The 24,421-nt window shown below is 44.3% G+C and overlaps 1 pseudogene across 1 annotated transcript; it reads left to right on the forward strand.

The window, feature by feature from the left end:
• Positions 1-7,568: 7,568 nt before the first annotated feature.
• On the forward strand, positions 7,569-24,216 carry LOC311134880 (tetraspanin-33-like; annotated as a pseudogene). Its single transcript has 4 exons — positions 7,569-7,664; positions 23,408-23,465; positions 23,703-23,830; positions 24,078-24,216. The product of its transcript is annotated as a tetraspanin-33-like (transcript).
• Positions 24,217-24,421: the final 205 nt, after the last annotated feature.

Consider the following 24,421-nt stretch of genomic DNA (forward strand, 5'->3'; position numbering starts at 1 on the left):
ACTCTCGCTCTTTCGCTTTCTCTTTCCCTCTCTCTCAATTCAATTCAATTTGCTTTATTGGCATGACGTAACAGTGTACATATTGCCAAAGCTTACTTTGGATAAGTCGCTCTGGATAAGAGCGTCTGCTAAATGACGTAAATGTAAATGTAAATGTACAATATTAACATAATTAAAATAATAATAATCAATAATGTCAACGGGACAACAGTAACAACAATAACCAAGGGTCAAAATAACCATTGAACTCTTTTTACATGGCAGGGGGGTGAGAAAAGCTCTTTGCAGTACACATTTCCACTGACATTCCTGCTAGACTAAGTGATGATGTATCTATCTATACCTCTAGTCTGGATGCTAATGCTGTTGTAGTTTTCAAAGCACATCCCCTGCTTCAGTCTGTCACAGAGGGGGTGGAAGGTGAGGGAGGGAATCAGATCAAAAGCAGAGGCAGTGGTTTAGATATGGCAACTACAGGGCAGGTCAAGTCGTTTTACTAGCGCTACAACATAGGCCTATGTATGGTTCAACAGCAGGAGTCCTGTTTAGTACAACAACAAGGGTAGTTCTGTTCAGGCTACTTGGATAACTACACTCTAAACTACTTTAGAGGGCTTTACCAACAGGGTCATGTTCATTAGGCACCATCAAAACAAAACGGACCGAAACAGTGTGGGACTACCTGGAAACGCACATTTTTGTTGCAAAACATTTTTCAATGCTTGCCTTAATGAACACAACCCAGTTTTCCTTTAACATGTCATCATGCAGAAGAAGAGGGAACTTTAAGAAGCATTCACTGCCAACCGTCAGCTTGTAGTAATCGATTAACTGACTCATTGTTAACATGAAGGAGAGGAGGTTGGCTGAACTGGCTGGATGTTTACTGTACTTTGGGAAATTTGGTAAGAAGTTAGATAATCGGGACCAGAAGTGGCTCAGTTAAAAAATGTAATCTTACAAATGCAGGAGGGTTAGGGGCTAGGATTCTGCTTGGGATAAGAAGTGTAAGAACTCTGATACTGCATTGCTACTACATGGGGATGTCGTATGGAGGATAAATGGGAGGTAGAGGTAATTTAACCAAACACAGCTAGCTCAGAGACACTGCTGCCTAGCTTTCTCACTCTCCGTCTGCAGTAAGGATCATCTGCAGGATCATCTAAGGTCATTAATTAAGGCTGATTGGGATATCTTTATTTGAACATATTGGGATGTACATAATCTACATAGTGGTATATTGCAGCAGATGCTGGTTTGTGTGGAGCTGCGTCACAGACTCAGATGGTTGTTGCTCACCTTTCCGTCTCTGATTCACCGGATGCCCCCATCATCCTCCATGTTTTACAACCACCGGGAAAACATGACAGCTGCTGATGTAAAGCACAGGCTTCACATCCCCTCAGCCTGGGAGCATCCACAAACAGTCGTCACAATTTAGCGCTCCAGCAAATTCTGCGAGGTACATGCCAGGATTGACATTTGTAGCGACGTGACAGTTGTTTTTGGTCACTTAAGAACATGTTTGCTGTAGAGTGTAGCCCTACATGTGTATCCCTTGTACCTCCCTTGTACATCCTTGCACCCTCTCCCTTGAGTAAGATTGGGTGGTGGTGAGGGGAGCTTTATTTGCCACTATGCTTGCTCCCAGAAGTAATACTGCATCTAACATCATAGATTCAACTGATCATATCTGTGATCATTATTGTATTGTAAAAGTCTGACATTGACACATTGTGTGAAGTGATTTGGGGTGGAATGGTTTTATGTTGAATGAAATGCAGAATAGCCTCTTCAGCATGAAGATAGATATGTATTTTAAAATCCTGAAGACAAACTGGCTTCACACAGTTTATATGTCAGACTTGGTTCAAGAATCATCTCAAAATCCCAAACTGTTTTTCCGTTGTCATTCATGTAACGTGTAACTGTCACTGCCCTCTTTGAAATGTCAGTGTTCAACTATTCAGAAATGTTTCTGTTCTTCTGAAGGAATTCATTCATGTCTTTGCTTCTCTCGCATTCTCCCATCGTCAATTGGTTTCTCAGTGTTTTAACAATTGTTGTTTGTTCATGTTCGTAGGGGTGCAGTAGAAGAAGGCCTTACTTTAACACAAATAGTTTTTGTCTCTTGTTTTTATACAGTATGCTGTTTTACTATGTTCTACTTGGCTTTGTCAGTCATCAGCTCACTGTCAGTCATCAGGAGAACATGACTTCATTTGTATTTTATCCTCGGGATTATAGACGGGAGAGTTGAAGATAAAAAATTATTTAACGTTACTTTCCTGTTCAAGGCGAAACTTAACCGCCTTCCTGTCTTAACTTTTCCGCAGGCATTTATTCAAGTCCCGTTTTGAGGGAGGAACATGCAGTCAGAGCAGGAGGTAAAAGACATACTGCACACTGTTTTGTTTCTCTATACGAAGACCTTGTAAATTAGGAGTGCTATTCTATTATCTGTGGTATGTCTTTTTAACCATGCCTGTACCGCTTTTGTAAATGTCTGCCCTGTGGAATGTGTAAAATCTCAGATGACATTACTGAGCAACATAATTCCTTTTACTGCATTACGCTTATCCTAGTCCTGGGTGTAAATTATCTAATTTCACAACTGATAAACTGTTGCAGTTGCACCTCTGCAATAGGAAGGAACTCATGAACCTAATGCCCATTGGCATCATCTGATATTGATTGAAATTCTAAATGATAGCAGGAGGTTACCAACTAACACCTCTCTGACTGTATATTTTTGGAAGTCATTTTCTCAGCTGTATGGGCGTTAACTCATTTCCTACCCATTAATTGTTATTTTATTCATATTTTATTCCTTTGATCGTTTGTTTTCATTTGTACTTTTTAATTCAGGAGCAGTGTAAATTAAATTAAATGTTAATATGTTTTTGGGGGTTAGTACTGTATTCATATTTTTACAGTATTGCAGCTGGTAGTGAGAGATACATTTCATCCATGGATTTGGAATGAGCATTAAGTATTTACTCTCTTCACATTGAAACACTGCCACAGACTACATTTACATTTACATTTACATTTTAGTCATTTAGCAGACGCTCTTATCCAGAGCGACTTACAGTTAGCACATACATTATTTTATCGAACCCACAACCCTGGCGTTGCAAACGCCATGCTCTACCAACTGAGCTACATCCCCTGCCGGCCATTCCCTCCCCTACCCTGGACACGCATTAGCCTATCGTAACGCAATAAACCCTGGTTTAATTCTAAATAAAACCACATTAGATCTACAATTAGATATTTGTGTGCCACAAACTGCTTTGGCAACAATCTGGCTGATTTAGTGGATATACGGAAGAGAATTAAGTACCTTTACTTTTCCACATTTGCTTATATATGAAATGGTTGCTATTTCCCCACAAATCTGCCAAAATATTGGTATTGACCCCTATCAATTGAGAACTATTCTGAGGATAGTGTGTCAGCTAGCTGTCTCTTCAAACTGTGCTTCTGATCAACTTAAAATTGTCTTTATAGAACTTTACAATTGAAGTCCTGATGAAGTCGGTGGTCCTCTGTAGCTCAGAGACGGAAAGGGAAGAATGGTTATTGGTTTTTTTTTTGGCTATGAGGGAATTTGAAAGGAAGCAGCTCATTTCTATATCTACCACCTTTGACATATTTTTATAACCTCATCCCTAATCCCCCACCACTAAAGCTGACTATCTGAGCTGTTCTGAAATGTATGCTCTTGAATAGTGTGTTTGAAGTAGTGGCGTGGCAAACGGCAGTATTATCTGCTACCTGTCAGCTTTGTCCTGTGGAGTTTTTCTGCTACATGTAAAATCACTGAATATATATATATATATATACATATATATATATTAGGTGGTGCACTACATTTCATTCTTTAAATCCTACTATTTTTTAAATAAAGGAAAGTGTGTTGCAAAATCCCATGATACCCTGTACACTCATTTGGTTTTTATGTTTGAAGACTGATGCTGTTGATGTGTTGCTTTTTTCTTGGCACTGTTAACTATACAGTATTTACAATATTGTTTGAATCTGAAAAACAACATTTTGGTATATTGTAAGATTTTCTAACTGCAGTGAACCAATGAGTGAGCTGTTGCCAGCTGTCAGAGGTTAGGCTACACCAAGGGAAACCCCGAACACCATCTTCCCCCCCAAAATGGTCTCTTTTAAATATAACGAAACCTAAGGACCGGTACGGCAGACAGTGTGATGAACTAATGATAATAAAAACTCAAATGACAGTTGTCGTCAGAGCCATACATAGAGATTTCTCTCTCTCTCTCTCTCTCTCTCTCTCTCTCTCTCTCTCTCTCTCTCTCTCTCTCTCTCTCTCTCTCTCTCTCTCTCTCTCTCTCTCTCTCTCTCTCTCTCTCTCTCTCTCTCTCTCTCTCTCTCTCTCTCTCTCTCTCTCTCTCTCTCTCTCTCTCTCTCTCTCTCTCTCTCTCTATATATATATATATACAGTGGGGAGAACAAGTATTTGATACACTGCCGATTTTGCAGGTTTTCCTACTTACAAAGCATGTAGAGGTCTGTAATTTTTATCATAGGTACACTTCAACTGTGAGAGACAATCCAGAAAATCACATTGTATGATTTTTAAGTAATTCATTTGCATGTTATTGCATGACATAAGTATTTGATACATCAGAAAAGCAGAACTTAATATTTGGTACAGAAACCTTTGTTTGCAATTACAGAGATCATACGTTTCCTGTAGGTCTTGACCAGGTTTGCACACACTGCAGCAGGGATTTTGGCCCACTCCTCCATACAGACCTTCTCCAGATCCTTCAGGTTTCGGGGATGTCGCTGGGCAATACGGACTTTCAGCTCCCTCCAAAGATTTTCTATTGGGTTCAGGTCTGGAGACTGGCTAGGCCACTCCAGGACCTTGAGATGCTTCTTACGGAGCCACTCCTTAGTTGCCCTGGCTGTATGTTTCGGGTCGTTGTCATGCTGGAAGACCCAGCCACGACCCATCTTCAATGCTCTTACTGAGGGAAGGAGGTTGTTGGCCAAGATCTCGCGATACATGGCCCCATCCATCCTCCCCTCAATACGGTGCAGTCGTCCTGTCCCCTTTGCAGAAAAGCATCCCCAAAGAATGATGTTTCCACCTCCATGCTTCACGGTTGGGATGGTGTTCTTGGGGTTGTACTCATCCTTCTTCTTCCTCCAAACACGGCGAGTTTGGCCGGCCGGGATGTCTTTGTCCCATCACACTCTAGCGACACCTGTGGCGGGACTAGCTTCCGGGTTAAGCGGGCAGTGCGGCTTGGCAGGGCCATGTTTCGGAGGACGCATGGCTCTCGATCTTCGCCTCTCCCGAGTCCGTACGGGAGTTGCAGCGATGGGACAAGACTGTAACTACCAAAAGGGGTAAAAATAACAAAAATAATAATAATATGCTAGCGGCCACAACTAAATTCAAACGTGAGTTGGTTTCGGGGTGTGGTTTGATGTGGGAAGAGTTAGCCAAATTACCACGTCTCACGAAACTCTGTTTTTGACTTTATGACCAAAAATATCCTATTTACACTTTGTAGTCAATTTCGACAGTAGAATAAATGTTTCTGTTACATCGATGCCACGTAGGCTGTTTTCTAAACGAGAAGTTGGTTTTTAGAGGCAGTTGCTCTTTAAGGCTGACAATGAGCCGCTATTGTTGGTGATGGTTTGGGACTTTTTAATAATATGTTCAACCCTAACGACGTGACTTGTGACATACATCTTCTCTTATACTCTAATAAAGCCTAGATTCAATCAGATCTAGCGTTACGAGGCGATAACAGACAACCGCACAGCGGATGTTTTAGCTGTGATGGAACTGCGTTGGAGCTGTCAAATCGGTGAGCAACTGCTCTTGCGATCATTGTCACGAAGCCACACCACCCCACTCACGTTAAAAGTTCAGACTGAGAAAGTGTAGGGCAGGCTATATAGAAATTATATGCTCAAAATGAAAAAGCATTCAACAAAAAAATGAGGATTTCTATCCTAATGGAGGTGTAGATTACGTCTCAAATTCCAGTGTTCAGACTTGTAAACAAGGCTGCATAGGATTTCTCCTAATGCGACTCCGTGCAGCCAATGGCAATGTCCACTTTCGGTATAATGCCAGGAGCCACTTGTGGATTTGACAGCTCTAGCGCAGTTCCACCTCCAACACCCCCAAAATAACTGATATGCGGTAGTCGGCTAAAGCGGATCTGATTGAATGGAACCCATTAATTGCCTTCTTTGGCTTTTGCAATTCCTCCAGATGTCCTTGAATACCTGAGGTGCTCTGAAGTATTCAATAGGGCAGTGGGTGGAGAGGCCATTGGTCCAGCAGCCTGAGAGTGGACTGCTTGATGACCTCACTACTTTTTCCTGTCCATAGTCTCAGGCTGGGTCACCTGTCAACCGGCCAGGCTGAGCCTGAGAGCATCCAGGACAGGATCTATCCACCAGCGCAGAGGGCATTACACACTGGGGGTCAGGGGGACCACAACATCCCAACAGCAAGTTTTAACTTTGGTCTACAGCGAGCGAAAGAGCAGGACATGAGAGGATGCTTTTTAGGTCAAATGCACATTTCCACATTGTTGAAGCCCACTTTCATTGGATATGCCCAACATCAGAACATTTGATAAATAGCCTACAGTAATGTAGTAAAACTGTGACCAGGATTCAATCAAAGGGTGCTTTGACGTCAAGTGCATTGCACTACCAACAATGCATCTTTTAAAGGTAATTTTCCTGACTTTCGCAGAGATCGCATGAATTTTACAGTAAACGCTGCAGATGTCGACTCAACTGGAAATTGCTTTTGATTGAATTCCGGCCACAGTCAATATACAATGTCCATTAATCAGCACCTAGGGCCTAGACAACCTATATATACCCACAGATAAATATGGATTGGTTTGACAAGATGTTCCTCGTGTTGTAGACTACTCTCAGTAGGCTTCATTGTGGTCCTTTACTGAGAGAGACAGGCATTCTCAGTTACAGACAGGTTGACAATACACCAAAGCTCCCGGGCCAACGGGCTATTCAGCTGCACTGAGGCTGGATATATTTTTTGTGTAACCTGATTCCTAGGCCTGCAGGACAGTTCTGGTGCTTACCAGCCATGGCAGGGCAGCACCACAGCTGCTAACCCCCCTTTTTAGGCAGCAGCCACTGCAAACTTTACGCAGCAGCTGATTTGCAGCAGCTGATTCGCATGGTGGGCAAATAACTCTGGGGTTGGGTTGGGCTTTTCTGTGTTTGTTTTTTGAGATTTTTTTTTCATTATTAACCTTTATTTAACCGGCAAGAGCCATTGAGGTAAGAAAACGTATTTCTCAAGGGAGCACTGGAAGTTCTCTGGAGATATTTCTGTGGTCCTCTGTAGCTCAGCTGGTAGAGCACGGCGCTTGTAACGCCAAGGTAGTGGGTTTGATCCCCGGGACCACCCATACACAAAAATGTATGCACGCATGACTGTAAGTTGCTTTGGATAAAAGTGTCTGCTAAATGGCTTATTATATTTTTTAAAAATTGGACTGTAGAAAAGCCTAAAAATGGATAGGAAACTGAATCTTAACCAAGCAGAGACTTTTTCCTTCGTCAACCCTTGGATAAGGTACTTCCTGTTATTTTTCAGCTTCTTATTCTGGGTAAGTGGAGCTGCTCGGCTTAAGACCTCTAACAACATAACAAACAAAAGCCCCAAGCACCAGCACCAGTGAGTGTAATGTAGGCAGTGTACAAACCACTGAGCAACTAAATGCCCCCCCCCCCCCCTGTAAAAACAGGGAAATACACTCTCAAGCTAAAAGCTCGTGAATTAAACATGGTGAGATGTCATTCAGATGCAAACAGCAGGCAGATGCTCCCTTTGGATGATTCACAACTGTAATATTTAGACATTCACATCAACAATATATAAAAATGACACTTGTCTCATTTCAATGGTTGTTCATGATTTTTGCAACCTTAATTAATACTAAAAACTTGCCAAAAGTCTCAGGGGTGGTGTTAAAATCTATACAAATATGTTCAGTGTGCTGAGAAATTTTGATTATCCAAAATGTGCAGTACAATAGTTTCATGAAATCTTTTACATGCCCAAAATGACAAGTTTGTTGTACTGTAGGTGCTAAACCTATACAGATGTAGGATCTTAATTTGAGCCAGTTTGCTACAGCAGGAAACTAGTCCTGCAGCAACAGGAAATATGAATTATTATGTGAATTATAATTAATGGACATTTCTGTAGGGGTTGATACATTTTTCGTAAGGCATAATCAAGTCTGAAATTTCAATGTGGAAATTACAAATTTCATAAGCGTTTTTAAACCTCAAATACACTACAAGTTCTCCTGCAACAGGTTGATCAAATTAAGATCCTACATCTGTAGGCTAGTTGACCTGTTTTGTATTTGTTCAATGTAGAACATTAAAGAGCATATTTTCTGATGAGCACATTGTGATGTCATCTATAAGGACGATGAATCTCTCATACCAGGCACTGGGGCTGAATGGCTGTCGTAAAGCCCGCATGACCATGGCTATGTTGTCATTCTGAATGTGTGGCCATGCGGCGGATAGACTTTGAGCTTGATGCTGGTGCATGGTGGTGAAGCCATAGAGATAACACTAGGTTTTTTCTCTATGGGTGAAGCGGACATCTAGAATAAGATAAAGGATAGGACAGAGATTATGTTATAGACGAGACACGGAAGCACATGGGATGGGAGTCAAATTGAAGTTCCATTGGCTCTTTGTGCAGGAGCAACTCCCACCTGGAATATAATGCAACCTGTGATATCACAGCTCTATCAATCCTTCTTTATCCATCTCTAGACAAACAGAGAGGACAGAGATGTGTGTTATTGAACCGTCCAGGCCAGGGGACCAGAGGCAGCCAAACATCACTGGGCTAGTTGTGTGTGTGTACCTGAGACAGGCTCCAGACTGCAGTACTGCAGCCTAATCCTTCAGCCCTTTGTTCCTGTCTTGTCCCCCTGGCCTGGCTCAGCTCAGTCAGGGGCTAAGGCCGCCACAACACAATCCACCCAGGATACAAGACCGACTCTCCCCTTTCAAAGCCTGGAACATATCTGGAATACTTTCACCAGAGAGTTTCCCTTATTCCCAGCACAGACCAATACAATAGCCATGTTTCAGTCAGCCAGCCAACCTAAGAGCAGCAATTACAGTATTAGAAGACCTTGAAAACACTGGAGCTCCAATCAAGCTGTGTTGCTGCGTTACAGATGTATTGTCTGGAGGTGGTGTAGGGAAAAGAACACTGTTGCTAGGTCTCGCTCTCCAACCAAGAAGGTCATGACAGCAACTCTTTTCAGACTATGATGCCATAAAGGAAAAACAACACAACAAACCATTTCAAATCAAATCAAATCAAATTGTATTTGTCACATACACGTGTTTAGCAGATGTTATTGCAGGTGTAGCGAAATGCTTGTGCTTCTAGCTCCGACAGTGCAGTAATATCTAACAAGTAATATCTAACAATTTCACAATCTATACCCAATACACACAAATCTTAGTAATGAATGGAATTAAGAATATATACATATATGGACGAGCAATGACAGAGCGGCATGGACTACGATACAGTAGAATATTATAGAATACAGTATATAAACTCAGCAAAAAAAGAAACGTCCTCTCACTGTCAACTGCGTTTATTTTCAGCAAACTTCACACATGTAAATATTTGTATGAAGATAACAAGATTCAACAACTGAGACATAAACTGAACAAGTTCCACAGACATGTGACTAACAGAAATTGAATAATGTGTCCCTGAACAAAGGGGGGGTCAAAAGTAAGAGTGGCCACCAGCTACATTAAGTACAGCAGTGCATCTCCTCCTCATGGACTGCACCAGATTTGCCAGTTCTTGCTGTGGGATGTTACCCCACTCTTCCACCAAGTCACCTGCAAGTTCACAGACATTTCTGGGGGGAATGGCCCTAGCCCTCACCCTCCGATCCAACAGGTCCCAGACGTGCTCAACGGGATTGAGATCCGGGCTCTTCGCTGGCCATGGCAGAACACAGACATTCCTGTCTTAGAGGAAATCATGCACAGAACGAGCAGTATGGCTGGTGGCATTGTCATGCTGGAGGGTCATGTCAGGATGAGCCTGCAGGAAGGGTACCACATGAGGGAGGAGGATGTCTTCCCTGTAACGCACAGCGTTGAGATTGCCTGCAATGACAACAAGCCCAGTACGATGATGCTGTGACACACCGCCCCAGACCATGACGGACCCTCCACCTCCAAATCGATCCCGCTCCACAGTACAGGCCTCGGTGTAACGCTCATTCCTTCGACGATAAACGTGAATCCGACCATCACCCCTGGTGAGACAAAACCTTGACTCGTCAGTGAAGAGCACTTTTTGGCAGTCCTGTCTGGTTCAGCGATGGTGGGCTTGTGCCCATAGGCGACGTTGTTGCTGGTGATGTCTGGTGATGCCCTGCCTTACAACAGGCCTACAAGCCCTCAGTCCAGCCTCTCTCAGCCTATTGCGGACAGTCTGAGCACTGATGGAGGGATTGTGCGTTCCTGGTGTAACTCGGGCAGTTGTTGTCGCCATCCTGTACCTGTCCCGCAGGTGTGATGTTCGGATGTACCAATCCTGTGCAGGTGTTGTTACACGTGGTCTGCCACTGCGAGGACAATCAGCTGTCCGTCCTGTCTCCCTGTAGCGCTGTCTTAGGCGTCTCACAGTACAGACATTGCCCTGGCCACATCTGCAGTCCTCATGCCTTCTTGCAGCATGCCTAAGGCACGTTCACACAGATGAACAGGGACCCTGGGCATCTTTCTTTTGGTGTTTTTCAGAGTCAGTAGAAAGGCCTCTTTAGTGTCCTAAGTTTTCATAACTGTGACCTTAATTGCCTACCGTCTGTAAGCTGTTAGTGTCTTAACAACCGTTCCACAGGTGCATGTTCATTCATTGTTTCATTGAAGATCTGTGAAGTTATTTGGATTTTTACGAATTATCTTTGAAAGACAGGGTCCTGAAAAAGGGAAGTTTCTTTTTTTGCTGAGTTTACATATGAGAGGAGTAATGCAAGATATGTAAACATTATTAAAGTGACTAGTGTTCTATTTCTTAAAGTGGCCAGTGATTTCAATAGGCAGCAGCAGCCTCTAATGTGCTAGTGATGGCTATTTAACAGTCTGATGGCCTTGATATACAAGCTGTTTTTCAGTCTCTTGGTCCCAGCTTTGATGCACCTGTACTGACCTCGCCTTCTGGATGATAGCGAGGCCTTCCTGTGACATCAGGTGCTGTAGGTGTCCTGGAGGGCGGGTAGTTTGCCCCTGGTAATGTGTACGGCAGACCACACCACCCTCTGGAGAGACCTGCGGTTGCGGGCGGTGCAGTTGCCATACCAGGCGGTGATACAGCCCGACAGGATGCTCTCAATTGTGCGTCTGTAAATGTTTGTGAGGGTTTTAGGTGCCAAGCCACATTTCTTCAGCCTCCTGAGGTTGAAGAGGCTCTGTTGCGCTTTCTTCACCACACTGCCTGCGTGGGAGGACCATTTCAGTTTGTCAGTGATGTGTACGCCAAGGAACTTGAAGCTTTCCATCTTCTCCACTGCGGTCCCGTCGATGTGGATAGGGGGGTGCACCCTCTGCTGTTTCCTGAAGTCCATGATCATCTCCTTTGTTTTGTTGACTTTGAGTGAGAGGTAATTTTTCTGGCACCACACTCCCAGAGCCCTCACCTCCTCCCTGTAGGCTGCCTCGTCATTGTTGGTAATCAAGCCTACTACTGTTGTGTCGTCTGCAAACTTGATGATTGAGTTGGAGGCGAGAGTGGCCACGCAGTCATGGGTGAACAGGGTGTACAGGAGGGGGCTGAGCACCTACCCTTGAGGGGCCCCAGTGTTGAGGATCAGCGAAGTGGAGATGTTGTTTCCTACCTTCACCACCTGGGGGCGGCCCGTCAGGAAGTCCAGGACCCAGTTGCACAGGGCGGGGTTCAGACCCAGGGCCTCGAGCTTAATGATGAGCTTGGAGAGTACTATGGTGTTGAATGCTGAGCTACAGTCAATGAGCAGCATTCTTACATAGGTATTCCTCTTGTCCAGATGGGATAGGGCAGTGTGCAGTGCGATGGCGATTTTATCGTCTGTGGATCAATTGGGCCGGTAAGCAAATTGAAGTGGGTCTAGGGTGACAGGTAAGTTAGAGTCTCTCAAAGCACTTCAATCATTTAGTTCAGTTACCTTTGCTTTCTTGGGTACAGGAACAATGGTGGCCATCTTGAAGCATGTGGGGACAGCAGACTGGGATAGGGAGAGATTGAATATGTCCGTAAATACACCAGCCAGCTGGTCTGCGCATGCTCTGAGGACGTGGCTAGGGATGCCGTCTGGGCCGGCAGCCTTGTGGGGGTTAACATGCTTAAATGTCTTACTCACGTCGGCCACGGAGAAGGAGAGCCCACAGTCCTTGGTAGTGGGCCACGTCGGTGGCACTGTGTTATCCTCAAAGCGGGCGAAGAAGGTGTTTAAATTGTCCGGAAGCAAGACGTCGGTGTCGGCGAAGCGACTGGTTTTCCTTTTGTAGTCCGTGATTATCTGTAGACCCTGACACATACGTCTCGTGTCTGAGCCGTTGAATTGCGACTCCACTTTGTCTCTATACTGACGTTTTGCCTGTTTAATTGCCTTGCGGAGTGAGTAGTTACACTGTTTGTATTCTGCCATATTCCCAGTCACCTTGCCATGGTTAAATGAGGTGGTTTGCGCTTTCAGTTTTGTGCGAATGCTGCCATCTATCCACGGTTTCTGGTTTGGGTAGGTTTTAATAGTCACAGTGGGCACAACATCTCCTATACACTTCCTGATAGACTCAGTCACCGTTTCAGTGTATTCGTCAAAATTATTTTGGCAAGCTACCCGGAACATATCCCAGTCCGCATGATCAAAACAATCTTGAAGCGTGGATTCCGATTGGTCAGACCAGCGTTGAATAGTCTTTAGCACGGGTACTTCCTGTTTGAGTTTCTGCCTATAGGAAGGGAGAAGCAAAATGGAGTCGTGGTCAGATTTGCCGAAAGGATGGTGGGGGAGGGCCTTATAACCATCCCGGAAGTTTGAATAGCAATGGTCAAGGATTTTAGCAGTGCGAGTACAACAGTCGATATGTTGATAGAACTTCGGCAGCCTAGTCCTCAAATTTGCTTTGTTAAAATCCCCGGGCTACAATAAATGCAGCCTCAGGATATGTGGTTTCCAGTTTGCATAAAGTCCAGTGAGGTTCTTGGAGGGGGGATATACACGGCCGTGACTATAACCAAAGAAAATTCTCTTGGGAGATAATACGTTCGGCATTTGATTGTGAGGTATTCTAGGCCTGGTGAACAAAAGGACTTGAGTTCCTGTATGCTACTACAATTACACCATGAGGCGTTAATCATGAAACACACACCTCCGCCCTTCTTCTTCCCGGAGAGATATTTATTTCTGTCTGTGCGATGAACTGAGAACCCATCTGGCTGGACCGATTTCTACAGAATATCCCAAGAGAGCCATGTTTCCGTGAAACAAAGTATATTACAGGCCTTGATGTCTCTCTAGAAAGAAATCCTTGCCCTGAGCTCGTCATCCTTGTTATCCAAAGACTGAACATTAGCGAGTAGTATACTTGGAAGTCAGCAGGCCACTCCGAGTGCCTCTCCTCCTCCGCCGGCGATGTTTTGGGTCAGCCGCTGGAATCAGTTCAATTGCCCAATCTCCCTGGGGAGAGCAAACAAAGGATCTGCTTTGGGAAAGTCGTATTCCTGGTCGTAATGAGTTACCGCCGCTCTGATATCCAATAGTTTTCCCTAGTTGTATGTAATGATACAAAACATATTCTAAGCTAATAATGTAAAAAAATAATACATAAAAAAACAAAATACCGCAAAGTTTCCTAAGAGCTAGTCGCGAGGCCGCCATCTTCGTCGGCGGCAGTAGGCGCCCTCATGTGTCCTTGGTGTGCATAACCCACATAGTTTCTCTTCAGAAACACACTATACCAAATCCACCATGAACATTATTATCGGGTCGCGTGCTGCGCTCCGAATTGATGATTACTTGGGTGCTGCCAGCTGTGGCATGTGGGCAGGATTAAAATAAACCCAACCCAATTATCCTATTTACACTTTGTAGTCAATTTCGATACTAGAATAAATCTTTCTGACTCATATTGATGACACATAGGCCATTTTCAAAATGAGAAGTAGCTTTTTAGGGGCAATCGCTCTTTAAAACTGTAACATTTTCTCTCAGCCTCATGAAAAATGTTTTGAAATGCAGGAAGTTAGTTGTTTTCCTTTTTAAAAATCTGTTTTACCCAAAAAATTATTATTGGGGTACCTCTGGAGGGAGTATCATGGAGTCAGAGCACTGTCAATCTGGCTCAGATTGAAGAAGAAAAGACGGTGCATTCAATCTGGTTTTCCCGTTGGCTGGAATAATTTTGTGGGCTGCTCCATCGAGTTTAACGAGATGAAAACGGCGCTGACGCTGGCCCGGCACCCCTGGCAGGGGTGTCTGCACTTATGTCAAAAAATTATAATAACTGAATGACCCAGTGGATGCTGACAGAATACAGTCGGGCGACAGACTCGGGATCAACGTTCAACGATACAAGTGTCAGTCTTTGTCCATGGTATGGTCACACTCAATTATTATACATGTATAAAATATGTATAAAGTTGATTGGGCATAAGGTAGGTGAAGTCTTCATCTTCTGTCTCTCCTTAATATAAATAGATATGCATGTACAGTACAACAGTACAACTCAGTCTTAATCTTTTGTGTCTTCTTAATATTTGCCTTGAAATACAGTTGAAGTCGGAAGTTTACATACACTTAGGTTGGAGTCATTAAAATTCGTTTTTCAACCTCTCCACAAATGTCTTGTTAACAAATTATACTTTTGGCAAGTCAGTTAGGACATCTACTTTCACTTATAATTCACTGTATGGCTTTAGAAGCTTCTGATAGGCTAATTGACATCATTTGAGTCAATTGGAGGTGTACCTGTGGATGTATTTCAAGGCCTACCTTCAAACTCAGTGCCTCTTTGCTTGACATCATGGGAAAATCAAAAGAAATCAGCCAAGACCTCAGAAAAAGATTGTAGACCTCCACAAGTCTGGTTCATCCTTGGGAGCAATTTCCAAACGACTGAAGGTACCACGTTCATCTGTACAAACAATAGTACACAAGTATAAACACCATGGGACCATGCAGCTGTCATACTGCTCAGGAAGGAGACGCGTTCTGTCTCCTAGAGATGAACGTACTTTGGTGCGAAAAGTGCAAATCAATCCCAGAACAACAGCAAAGGACCTTGTGAAGATGCTGGAGGAAACAGGTACAAAAGTATCTATATCCACATTAAAACAAGTCCTATATCGACATAACCTGAAAGGCCATTCAGCAAGGAAGAAGCCACTGCTCCAAAACCGGCATAAAAAAGCCAGACTACGGTTTGCAACTGCACATGAGGACAAAGATCGTACTTTTTGGAGAAATGTCCTCTGGTCTGTTGAAACAAAAATAGAACTGTTTGGCCATAATGACCATCGTTATGTTTGGAGGAAAAAGGGGGTCGCTTGCAAGCCGAAGAACACCATCTCAACCGTGAGTGGCAGCATCATGCTGTGGGGGTGCTTTGCTGCAGGAGGGACTTGTGCACTTCACTAAATAGATGGCATCATGAGGATTGAAAATTATGTGGATATATTGAAGCAACATCTCAAGACATCAGTCAGGAAGTTAAAGCTTGGTCGCAAATGGGTCTTCCAAATGGACAATGACCCCAAGCATACTTCAAAAGTTGCGGTAAAATGGCTTAAGGACAACAAAGTCAAGGTATTGGAGTGGCCATCACAAAGCCCTGACCTCAATCCTATAGAAAATGTGTGGGCAGAACTGAAAAAGCATGTGCGAGCAAGGAGGCCTACAAACCTGTCTCAGTTACACAAGCTCTGTCAGGAGGAATGGGCCAAGATTCACCCAACTTATTGTGGGAAGCTTGTGGAAGGCTACCCGAAATGTTTGACCCAAGTTAAACAATTTAAAGGTAATGCTACCAAATACTAATTGAGTGTATGTAAACTTCTGACCCACTGGGAATGTGATGAAATAAATAAAAGCTGAAATAAATCATTCTCTCTACTATTATTCTGACATTTCACATTCTTAAAATAAAGTGGTGATCCTAACTGACCTAAGACAGGGAATTTTTACTAGGATTAAATGTCAGGAATTGTGAAAAACTGAGTTTAAATGTATTTGGCTAAGGTGTATGTAAACTTCCGACTTCAACTATATATACACAGGGTACCAGTACTGAGTCGATGTGCAGGGTACGAGGTAATTGAGGTAGATATGAACATTTAACTAGGAATAAAGTGACTAGGCAACAGGATAGATAATGAACAGTAGCAGTAGTGTACAGTTCATTCGTAAAGTATTCAGACCCCTTGACTTTACAGCCTTATTCTAAAATTGATTAAATAAATAAAAAATCTAACCAATCTACACACAAAACCATAAATAAAAAATATCATCAATCTACACACAAAACTCCATAATAACAAAGTGAAAACAGGTTTTTCGAAATTTCTGCACATTTAATAGAAGTTAAAAACAGAAATACCTTATTTACATACAGTGAGGGAAAAAAGTATTTGATCCCCTGCTGATTTTGTACGTTTGCCCACTGACAAAGAAATGATCAGTCTATAATTTTAATGGTAGGTTTATTTGAACAGTGAGAGACAGAATAACAACAACAAAATCCAGAAAAACGCATGTCAAAAATGTTATAAATTGATTAGCATTTTAATGAGGGAAATAAGTATTTGACCCCCTCTCAATCAGAAAGATTTCTGGCTCCCAGGTGTCTTTTATACAGGTAATGAGCTGAGATTAGGAGCACACTCTTAAAGGGAGTGCTCCTAATCTCAGTTTGTTACCTGTATAAAAGACACCTGTCCACAGAAGCAATCAATCAATCAGATTCCAAACTCTCCACCATGGCCAAGACCAAAGAGCTCTCCAAGGATGTCAGGGACAAGATTGTAGACCTACACAAGGCTGGAATGGGCTACAATACCATCGCCAAGCAGCTTGTTGAGAAGGTGACAACAGTTGGTGCGATTATTTGCAAATGGAAGAAACACAAAAGAACTGTCAATCTCCCTCGGCCTGGGGCTCCATGCAAGATCTCACCTCGTGGAGTTGCAATGATCAAGAGAATGGTGAGGAATCAGCCCAGAACTACACGGGAGGATCTTGTCAATGATCTCAAGGCAGCTGGGACCATAGTCACCAAGAAAACAATTGGTAACACACTACGCCGTGAAGGACTGAAATCCTGCAGCGCCCGCAAGGTCCCCCTGCTCAAGAAAGCACATATACAGGGCCGTCTGAAGTTTGCCAATGAACATCTGAATGATTCAGAGGAGAACTGGGTGAAAGTGTTGTGGTCAGATGAGACCAAAATCGAGCTCTTTGGCATCAACTCAACTCGCCGTGTTTGGAGGAGGAGGAATGCTGCCTATGACCCCAAGAACACCATCCCCACCGTCAAACATGGAGGTGGAAACATTATGCTTTGGGGGTGTTTTTTTCTGCTAAGGGGACAGGACAACTTCACCGCATCAAAGGGACGATGGACGGGGCGATGTACCGTCAAATCTTGGGTGAGAACCTCCTTCCCTCAGCCAGAGCATTGAAAATGGCTTGTGGATGGGTATTCCAGCATGACAATTACCCAAAACACACGGCCAAGGCAACAAAGGAGTGGCTCAAGAAGAAGCACATTAAGGTCCTGGAGTGGCTTAGCCAGTCTCCAGACCTTAATCCCATAGAAAATCTGTGGAGGGAGCTGAAGGTTTGAGTTGCCAAACGTCAGCCTCGAAACCTTAATGACTTGGAGAAGATCTGCAAAGAGGAGTGGAACAAAATCCCTCCTGAGATGTGTGCAAACCTGGTGGCCAACTACAAGAAACGTCTGACCTCTGTGATTGCCAACAAGGGTTTTGCCACCAAGTACTAAGTCATGTTTTGCAGAGGGGTCAAATACTTATTTCCCTCATTAAAATGCAAACCAATTTATAACATTTTTGACATGCGTTTTTCTGGATTTTTGTTGTTGTTATTCTGTCTCTCACTGTTCAAATAAACATACCATTAATATTATAGACTGATCATGTCTTTGTCAGTGGGCAAACGTACAAAATCAGCAGGGGATCAAATACTTTTTTCCCTCACTGTAAGTGGAGATGGGAGAACCTTCCAGAAGGACAACCATCTCTGCAGCACTCTACCAATCAGGCCTTTATGGTAGAGTGACCAAACAGAAGCCACTCCTCAGTAAAAGGCACATGACAGCTCAAGATTGGCCTGAATGCCAAGCGTCACGTCTGGAGGAAACATGACACCATCCCTATGGCAGCATCATACTGTGGGGATGTTTTTCAGCGGCAGTGACCTAGAGACTAGTCAGGATCGAGGCAAAGATGAACAGTGCAAAGTACAGAGAGATCCTTGATGAAAACCTGCTCCAGAGCGGTCAGGACCTCAGACTGGGGTGAAGGTTCACCTTCCAACAGGACAACAACCCTAAGCACACGCCGAGACAACGCAGGAGTGGCTTTGGGACAAGTCTCTGAATGTCCTTGAGTGGCCAAGCCAGAGCCCGGACTTGAACATCTAACATCTCTGGAGAGACCTGAAAATAGCTGTGCAGCGACGATCCCCATCCAACCTGACAGAGCTTGAGAGGATCTGCAGAGAAGAATGGGAGAAACTACCCAAATACAGGTGTGCCAAGCTTGTAGTGTCATACCCAAGAAGACTAGAGGCTGTAATCGCTGCCAAAGGTGCTTCAACAAAGTACGGAGCAAAGGATCTGAATACTTATGTAAATGTGATATTTCCGTTTTTTATATTTAATTTGCAGAAGGAAAAAAACGGTATTTGCTTTGTCATTATGGGGTATTGTGTGTAGATTGATGAGGAAAGAAAACAATTGAATAAATTTTAGAATAAGGCTGTAACGTAACAAAATGTGGAAAAAGTCAAGGGGTACGAATACTTTCCGAATGCACTGTATGTGGTGTGTCAAAAAAGGTAGTGCAAAAAGGGTCAATGCAGATAGTCTGGGTAACTTTTTGGTTAACTATTTAACTAACTATTTAGCAGTCTTATAGCTTGGGGTTAGAAGCTGTGCACCGTCCTGTTGGTTCCAGAATTGGTGCTGTCACGATCGTCATAATGATTGGACCAAGGCGCAGCGTGATATGCGTACATCTCTTTAATAGTGTACTAGCAACACGATACAAAATACAAAACAACAAAACAAAATGTGAAGTCCTCGGTCATGAACACAAACCAACACGGAACAAGATCCCACGAATAACAAGTGCACACAAGGCTGCCTAAGTATGGTTCCCAATCAGAGACAACAAGCAACAGCTGATTCTCGTTGCCTCTGATTGAGAACCACCCGGCCAACACAGAAACACATAACCTAGAACATACCATAGAAACACGAAACATAGACTCTACACAACGAAACTAACACCCTGGCTCAACATACAAGAGTCCCCAGAGCCAGGGCATGACAGTACCCCCCCCCCCCAAAGGCGCGGACTGCGTACGCGCCAACATAAACCCAACAGGGGAGGGGCCGGGTGGGCATTCCTCCTCGGAGGCGGATCCGGCTCCGGGCGTGACCACCACCCTCTAACAACCCCCCCGTAGCGCCCCTGGTCTGGTCCCGCTGGCTGGAGCTGGACTGGACATCGGTGGAGCGGATTGCTTAGGCTCCGGTGTGGAGCAGCTGACCGGTACCTGACCAGGCACCGGTGAAACGGGCACGGGCTGTGCCGGACTGACGACGCGCACCACAGGCTTGGTGCGGGGAGCAGGAATGGGCCGGACCGGGCTGACGACGCGCACCACTGACTTGGTGCGGGGAGCAGGAACGGGCCGGACCGGGCTGGCGACGCGCACCACAGGCTTGGTGCGGGGAGCAGGAACAGGCCGGACCGGACTGACGACGCGCACCATTTGCTTGGTGCGGGGAGCAGGAATGGGCCGGACCGGGCTGACGAAGCGCACCATTGGCTTGGTGCGGGGAGCAGGAACGGGCCGTGCCGGGCTGGCGACGCGCACCATAGGCTTGGTGCGGGGAGCAGGAACCGGCCGGGCCAGGCTGGCGACGTGCACCCTTTGCTTGGTGCGAGGGGCAGGAACAGGCCGGGCCGGGCTGGCGACGCGCACCATTGGCTTGGTGCGAGGGGCAGGAACGGGCCGTGCCGGGCTGGCGACGCGCACCATAGGCTTGGTGTGGGGAGCAGGAACAGGCCGGGCCGGGCTGGCGACGCGCACCATTTGCTTGGTGCGAGGGGCAGGAACAGGCCGGACCGGGCTGGCGACGCGCACCATAGGCTTGGTGCGAGGGGCAGGAACAGGCCGGACCGGGCTGTGGAGACGGACTGGAGGTCTGGAGCGAAGAGCTGACACAACCCGTCCTGGCTGAATGCCTATTTTTACACACTCTGTGTGAGGCATCATCACAGGACGTACAGGGCTGTGTACTCGCACTGGCACTACAGCGCGTGACACTGGCGCAGGATATCCGGGACCAAGGAGGGGTACTGGAGGCCACAAGCGTTGAGCCGGCACACTCCGTCCTGGCTGCATGCCCACCTTAGCACGACACGCGCGTGGTGCTCGCACAGGACGTACCGGACTGTACCGGACCACTCGCGGCACAGTACGCAGCTCCGCATACCTCGGAACCTGCCCAGTCTCACGCTGCCTAGCCTGAGTACGGGGAGTTGGCTCTGCTCTACCTCTATGCTCCGCCAACCTCCCTTCCAGCCCCCCAAACCCGGTGGCCTCCTCTCCTAATCCCCAAACTCGCCCTGTAGCTGCCTAGAGCAGGGTTTCCCAACCTTGGTCACGACTCCGAGAAATTGGATATTACAGTTCTTCAGATCCACCGTTGATAGGATAGTCTTGAACGGAGCTCATCCAGTTATTGTACGTTTGCCAATAGAACGGAGGGTAGAGGCGGTTATTTACTCGCTGATGTAGTTTCATAAGGGTGCCCACACGTCGGCCTCTCTTACGCCGTCTCTTCCTTTTCCGAGTCTCGGGGTTTAGGGCCTGGTCTGGGGTGAACTGTATTTCCTGCACCGCTGACTCGTTGAAATAGAAATCTTCATCCAAATCGATGTTAGTGATCGCTGTTCTGATGTCCAGAAGCTCTTTTCGGAGTTCGGGGGCTAAAATTATATAAACCTCTCACTAAAAGCTTCAGTCATACAAAAGTTATACTTAAACCCAAACTGGTTCTCCAGTAGATTAGAATGGTTCACCCTTTTTCTTTTTTATTGCCTTTTTCCCTTTATCCAGATTACAACCTCTCACTTTCGGTTACTTGAAAATGAAACCATGTTCAAAATATCACCCTTTCTAAAAACAAGCCATACAAAGCAGTTTGCAATTCCAGTTTCATCCCCCAGAAAAGACAGAACAAATATTATAACAAATATTCTGGTTAAACTGAAATATACTAATTGATTTTTTTAAAAAAACATTCTTTATGGATTTAGCAATTATCTTTGTTACTGATATTATGAATAGGAATGGTGGAGTTTGTCACATGGGCAGTTAACAAAAATATATGGAAATGTTTGCTCTATCCTAAATTACAACCAACTGATTGCAGCATTACTGCAAAAATGGAGAAGGCAAGTGGAAGGGGGAGATGGTTGGCAACTTGTTTATCTGCCCTTTATTAAAGACCAAAATTGGCTAAACAATAAATCAGAAATAAAAAAATCTAAGTTTCATTTGTGGACCAAAATGTTGACAGCAGCGCCATAGAGATTGCAAAATAGTTGCTGCGAAAAGACAGAATCATTAGATCACTTATTCTGGTATTGCCCCATGTACTGTATCTGGTTTCTGGTCACATATTCAGGAATGGCAGAAAAATCACATTAAAACTAATCCTACAAATAGCACAGTTGGGAGATTTGGAAAGCCATAGTCAATCAATCAACACTATAATAATACTATTTGGGCTCTATTCAAGCATATTGCGTAAATTCAGCATTATAGTGTGATTGAAATTTTAAGGCAATGTTCCCGAGTGGCGCACTGGTCTAAGGCACTGCATCGCAGTGCTAGCTGTGCCACTAGAGATCCTGGTTTGAATCCAGGCTCTGTCGTAGCCGGCCGCGACCGGGAGACCCATGGGGCGGCGCACAATTGGCCCAGCGTCGTCCAGGGTAGGGGAGGGAATGGCCGGCAGGGATGTAGCTCAGTTGGTAGAGCATGGCATTTGCAACGCCAGGGTGGTGGGTTCGATTCCCACGGGGGGCCAGTATGAAAAAAATAAAAAATAAAAATGTAAGTCGCTCTGGATAAGAGCGTCTGCTAAATGACTAAAATGTAAATGTAAAAAATGTTCCCGCCTTAGTGGAGACTGCATTCATGGTAAACGCTGCAGATGTCGTCTCAATAGGAAATTACATTAACATTTCTAGTGCGCTATCTGTAACGTTTCAATGATACAGATTGAATAGAATCCTTAGTAGAAATATTCATTTTAACTTACAATCTGTAGATACTATGCGATTAAAAAGGTTCAGGATGTATGAAACAGCACAGCAGAGTTAAAAAATATATGGCACATGGAAATCATAAAAGGGTGGTTTACAGAGATGGGTGGGATGGGTTGAGAGTAGCTGAGGGGGGGAATAAAAGCTTATGATCTACTGTATAATACATAGTTATGACTGAAGACACTATATATAAAACACAATGTATAATGTATGTTTAAGTACTATCTATCCAGATGTAATGTCTATCAAATAAATATATATTTTCTATGTAACTACTCTGTAAAAAATGTAAGATGTAAAAAGTTATTTTTGATCTCTGAAGAGGGGGGATTTTGATTTGATTTATTAGGATCCCCTTTAACCGATGCCAATGGCGACAGCTAGTCTTACTGGGTTCCAACACATAACGAAAAATACATTACAGACTTTACAATTTACATACATTTAAAAACATGAAGTGTGCGTGTGTGCATCTATCACATACATGTCAGTACATACACACAACAAGTAGGTCACATGGGGGAGAGGTGTTGTGAGGTGCTGCCTTATTTTATTTTTTTGAAACCAGGTTTGCTGTTCACTTGCGCTATATAAGATGGAAGGGTGGTGGATAGGCCAATAAAAATACTTCTAAAACTATTCCCTTTAAAAAATAAAAGTGTTAGTATTAATATTGTAAAGAGATTATATGCATATCAATGTCTTGTTCTCTTTCAGGGCTTATCCTTGCTGATTGTTGCTATAGGGGTATATGCAAAGGTTAGAAAATCAACAGGTATGACCCATTTTATTCAGCATATTCCAAACCATGAATCTGCATCTGAAAATATGAATCAATACCTGACTTTCTACAATCAAGATGTAATTCCATGGTTTTCTTTTCTTGCTTTCCAATATCATTGTGAAACTGTGAAATGAATCACCAGTGGTGGTGCCCAGAAAGATGCCCCAGCTCCTAGTAGGTTGTGTTAGTGGGACACGCCACATGGTTTTCTGTGTTCATTTCTTGAAGACACGGTCAGAGACACGTTCCTGATTGACCCTGCGGTCATCCTGATTGTGATGGGCGTGGTGATGCTCTTCATCACCCTCTGCGGCTGCATCGGATCCCTGCGAGAGAACATTCACCTTCTGAAGACCTTTAAGACCAAACATTTCCTATTCTTATTTCTTCATTTCAACCCACCTTGATACTATACAGTAGGAAGAAGTGCTCTAAAATGATGATCAGCACAAATACTTTTTGGCCCTCAATTGGCAAAGGTAAGGACTAGGAACATCATTAATGAGCAACTTCTCTCTGTACCTTCAGACCAAACACTTTCTCTGTGATACTCTTTATTGTCCATACCCACTATCAGCATGTGTCTGCTCTCTTCTTCTCCAGTTCTCCTTCAGTCTGACTCACTCAGCTGGCCATAGCTGTCCTAGGCTTCTTGTACTCAGACCAGGGACTGTTTCTACACTGCCTGGGGTCTGGTACTGTACCTACTGCCTTTCTTGTTCCTACTCTCTGCCTGTGCTAGACAGCAGGGGAGGTAGGGGGAGATTCTCCAGTGGAACCGCGAGCTCATTACCACTCTAAAAGCATATGGTATTACACCAGTCATAGCACATTAGGACCCAATGCTCCCAGTCTATGGGCCCCTAAGTGAAGCCTTCTCAACATCCCCCCATATTCAAACAATCTGATGGATATTACCATAGTGCTTTACAAACGTATTTAAATCC

This window comes from Coregonus lavaretus (genome assembly GCF_964263955.1).
Source record: "Coregonus lavaretus genome assembly, chromosome: 9".
Lineage (NCBI taxonomy): Eukaryota > Metazoa > Chordata > Actinopteri > Salmoniformes > Salmonidae > Coregonus > Coregonus lavaretus.